Below are 5222 nucleotides of genomic sequence, written 5' to 3'. Positions count from 1 at the left end.
TTGTGTTTATGTGTTTTCACATTATGCATGCATGGTCGTAGATCACTAAGACCAACTCTTGTCCCTCTTGATTTGCATGTTGATTCCGTAGTTAGAAATCCTAGGGGAAGAGGAAGTTCTAGTTCTACTCGATCCATTACATCAACGAAAGGCCATAGTGAAGAGAATGTAGAGGACCTTGGTCACATAAACCGACAAGGTATCCTTCATCCAAATGTGCATCATGAGAACATTCAACCACCATTAGGCATGCCTAGGCCATTCATTCACCAACCACAACAATAACAAGGCCAAGTTCCATTTGGAATGCCTAGGCCAATGTATGCTCCACAACCTCCCATCATTCAAGGAAATCAAAATCAAGGTGCCCACGTTGCACCTCAAATTGCTAATCCTCCACTTGCTTTAAGAGATCACTATGTGCCTAATGAATACAATGCACTCACATGTATTCAGTTGCCACCATTTAGAACACATCACTATGAAATTAAGCCATAACCCATTCAAATGCTTCCTAACTATCATGGATTTCCAAGTGAAGAACCTTACAAGCATTTGGATGAGTTTCTAGAAGTATGTTCCACCGTAAAAGATACGGATATGCCGGAAGAGGTCTTAAGACTCAAACTTTTTCCATTCACCTTAAAAGACAAGGCTAAGTATTGGTTTAACAATCTTGGGCCTTTTTCAATCACTTCTTGGGCAGAAATGCAACAAGAGTTCTTGAAAAAGTACTATCCAGTTTCTAAGACCAATGCCACGAGAACCTCAATTCGAGAATTTTCACATGGAGATGGAGAAACGTTTCATGAGGCATAGGAACGCTTTAATGAATTGCTTAGGAAGTGTCCACATCATGACATGCCCAAATGGCAATTAGTTCAATATTTCTTTGAGAACTTATCGGACAATTACAAAGGCATGGTTGATGCTTCCATGGGTGGTTCATACATTGATAGGCATGAGGATGACGTGTGGCGTCTTTTATGAGAGTATGAATGAAAATTCTTTGCATAGAACATTGTCATCCAAGAATGGTAGAAATTCACAAGGTAGGAAGAGTGTTAGCTTACATCAAGTCGACCACTCAAATGAAATAGCCGCCGAAATGAAGTCTTTATCTCAAAGGTTTGATCAATTTTTGATTAACCAAAACTCGGCGAACCAAGTATCTTTCTTCCTTAACCATTCTCATCGTGCATCAAATGAAACATGTATGACTTGTTCTAGTGTTCTTCATTCTACTTCTCATTGTCCTGACAGACAAGTGCAAAATGAACCTAATGAACAAGTCAATGCAGTTTTTGTGAACCAAGGGAACAATCCTTATGGTACTCATTATAATCCAAGTTGGAGAAATCATCCTAATTTCTCTTGGAAAAACCAAGGAGAGGGCTCAAACCCTTCCCAAGGCGGTTTTCAAGGGAAGTACATTCCATCTCCACTTCAAAACCAAGGATCCCAAGTTTATAGACTTTATCAATCACAAGGGAATCAATATGCTAATTATCATTTTTCCAACCAATCTTATTCCCAAGGAAATACTAGAAGTCCCGCCTTTGAAGAAAAAGTTTTGAATACTTTGGGCACTCTTGAGGCTAACACACAATTGCTTCATTCCCACTCTCAATCCATTGCGAAGCTAGAAACCCAAGTAGGGCAAATAACAAGCACTCTTAATGCAAGAGAGAAGGGAAAGATGCCTATTAATGCCCCACCTAAGCAACAATGTGTTGTGGAAACCCATTCCTCATCGGAAGGCCACACCATTGAACATGTTAATGCGGTGACTACCTTGCGGAGTGGTAGGATTGTGGACAATCAAGTTGAAATGTTCAATGAAGAGAGTGAACTGGTGCAACCTCAAGTTGTCACCCGTCCCGTTTCATATCCCATTCCTCTTTCATTACATATACATGATCTTGTGAATGAGAAAACTTCAAAATGTGATTTGAAAAATGATTTTGAAAATGATTTGAAGAAAGATTTGCAAAAAAATGAATTTGAAAAGGTTTTGTTGAAAAATGATTTGAAACAAAATGATTTAAAAACTTCTTGTGTTGAAAAGACTTCAAAGAAAAATGCTGAAAAAGTGTTTGAACCAAAAGTTCCATTTCCGGATGCCTTAAAAGGATCCATTTTAAAAAACAAGCAAAAGGCAAAAACCAATGAAATCATGAAAATGTTTAGGCAAGTGAAAGTCAATCTTCCACTTTTAGATGTAATCAAGCAAATTTCGGCTTATGCCAAATTCTTGAAAGGCTTGTGCACCCAAAATCGGAAGAACAAGAGCCAAGCACCAAGAAAAGTGGTTTTGACCGAGCAAGTAAGCTCAATTGTGCAACATAACACTTTACCAAAGTTTAAGGACCCTGGTTCACCTACCATTTCATGCATTATTGGTGATCATATCATTAATCGGGTGCTTCTTGACTTAGGCGCAAGTGTTAACCTTGTTCTATACTCGATTTATGTCAAATTGGGCCTAGGTGAATTGAAACCGACGTCGGTAGTTTTACAACTTGCCGACCGATCCATTAAGAAGCCTAGGGGTATAATTGAGGATGTATTTATTAAGATTGACAAATTCTTCTTCCCCGTTGATTTCGTTGTCATTGACACGAAACTGGTCCCCAATCCTAAGAGCCAAATTTCCGTTATCCTTGGCCGTCCTTTTTTGGCAACTGCTAATGCCAACATCAATTGTAGGACAGGGATAATGAAGATCTCATTTGGGCACATGAAGGTGAAGTTGAATAGCTTTAATCCCACACCCAATTCATTTGACAAATATGAAGGAGAGCTTAATGTTGTAGACAAATGTTATGATCTTCCATGTCAAGGAAGTGAGCTTTTGTGTAAGACCAAAACTTCAAAAGGATCATCTTCAACCTTGCACTCTCAAAGTGTTGTTTCAAATTCTTACTTTGAAAGGGCATAGAAGCTCAAAGGTTGTGATTGCATTGACAAAGGATCAAAAGTTTCTCTTGAGCTTAATCCAACAAGTTCCTCAAAGAATTATTTGTTGGGTGGAGTTCAAAGCATCTATCACCCCAACAAGGAGGGGATGCATTACAAGATCTTTGATCCGGGCTAAAAGAGCCTAATGTCTTGCTAGAGACGTTAAAGACTAGCAAAAACATTTAGTAAGGTGTCAAAACCCTATTCCTCCCTCATTTCTATCTTAAATTTCATTTCTTGCGAAGTCTAGATACTTGTTTTTGGTTCATATACATTAATAGGAACTGTGATTAGGATTGCATGAAATTTTGTGTTATGATTGAGCATTTTGCATAAGTTCAATCGATCTCAAATGAGAGTTCGCTCAATCGAACTTCCACCTGCATCCAACACTTAGAAAAATTTTCCACCTGCATCCACCTGCATCCAAATCACCTCTCTGTCCCATCGTTCGAACTAATTCTCAGATCGATCAGAAGACCTTAGATCGATCCAACTTCAAAGTTCGATCGATCTTAAGATCCAACACTTAGAAAATTTTGAGCCTGCATCAACCTGCATATTTCAGCTCTCTGTCTCATCGATCGAAAACATTTCAAAATCGATCTAAAGTTCTTCGATCGATCCAATTTCAAAGTTCGATCGATCTGCAAGTTCCAACACTTAGCCAAATTTTTGAACCAAAAACCTGCATATTTTTGCTTTCTGTCTGATCGATCGAACATTTTGTTCAGATCGATCTCAGTTCTTCACTTCTCTATTTTGACCCTTGTTTGACTTTATTTGACTTTTTAATTTTCAAAAATCTAAAAATATTTTTATTTTATTTTTATTTTTCAAAAACTCCAAAAATATTTTCTAATTTTCAATTTTAATTTTTAATTTTAGTTTTAATTTTTCTAAAATTTCAAAAAAAATCCCAAAAATACTTTGAGGAGAGATCATCAAAGTTCGATCGATCTGAAGTCTCAGTTCGATCGATCGAACTAATCTGGAAATGTTTTTAAAAATAGACCTGAAGGGTCTCAAGATCGATCCATTAGATCAATCCAACCCTCCAAACCCTTGTCCCTCATCCTTCATCACCACTGCACTCATCCATCTTCATCAGTTTCTCCGGCGAATCTCCGACGAGATCCAAACTTTGATTTTCTCTCTCTCCTCTTGGATTTGTATCACCATCTTCTTCTCATCTTCTCTCACGATTTGAGGTAAGATCCGAGCCACGTCTTATAATTTCAAGCCTTCACTTGTTCAATATATGCTTTAAATGTTGAATCCATGTTATATTGATGATGAAATCCACCATTGATGAGCTTGAAACATGTTTATATATATGTTTATATATTTTGAGTTCGGAATAAATTTTGGGAGTATGGGCTTTGTAAAGTGGCTAGAATTGATTGAATTGTTGTGTTGATGGGCCCACGACCTTGTTCGTGTGGCCTCCGTGCTTCCAAAGTCACAGATCTGTGACCTTTGAGTTTTCACCTTCGCACAGTTCGATCGATCGAACTTCAATCTCAGATCGATCTTGAGAGATCGATTGAACTCATATCTTAGATCGATCGAAGTTTTGAGATCGATCTCAAACCTTTTTGTGATCGATCGAACTTCACCAATCTCATACACACACTTCATTCATCATGCATTATGTTCATGCTATTTCATATATGCCCAATGCTTGTGATATTCCACATTGGATGCATTTCACACTCACACTGTTTAACATGTTTCATACCCTGTCACTTGCATAGATTCATGTCATCTATATATTTTGTCTATCTTATTTGACATGCATGTTTTTATTTTGTCCTTTTAATTCTTAATTCTGGTACTGACTCCCCTTGCAAGTTTTTAAATTATTTTTCAGGTTATGACTAAGCGCAAGACTGTTGCCAAGAGGCAACACGGGCCTCAGAGACATATCCGATCAAGGATAGAGGAGCCAACAGAGCCCTTTCATGCACAGGAGGAGCCAGTACAGTCTACTCCACCTCAGTCACCTGCTCATGAGGCTAAGGATGATCATATTCCATCCACTTCTGCGGCTCAACCTGCATTTACACCATCACCATCTCCATCACATGCTGGAGCTGAGCATTCACTATTACCATCTCCACCACGCAAGCCAGCTCAGCCAGCTCGAGAGCGTGATAGGCCTGTGCCTAGATATGCGCATATGGCAATGGACCATGAGTCGGTATTCGACGCAGAATTCTTCTGCAGATCGGTGCTGACCCGATCAGCTTACCATGACA

The 5222-nt window shown here is 38.6% G+C and overlaps 1 pseudogene; it reads right to left on the bottom strand.

Annotated features, from left to right (window-relative positions):
- Positions 1-764: 764 nt before the first annotated feature.
- LOC132287494 (small nucleolar RNA R71) lies at positions 765-863 on the bottom strand (annotated as a pseudogene).
- Positions 864-5222: the final 4359 nt, after the last annotated feature.

The sequence above is a fragment of the Cornus florida genome, unplaced genomic scaffold (genome assembly GCF_030987335.1).
Source record: "Cornus florida cultivar Cherokee Brave unplaced genomic scaffold, ASM3098733v1 CherokeeBrave_3.0.0_Hap2_Chr11, whole genome shotgun sequence".
NCBI lineage: Eukaryota > Viridiplantae > Streptophyta > Magnoliopsida > Cornales > Cornaceae > Cornus > Cornus florida.
The sequence above is the reverse complement of the archived record's forward strand: the minus strand, read 5'-3'. Positions and strand labels throughout refer to the sequence as shown.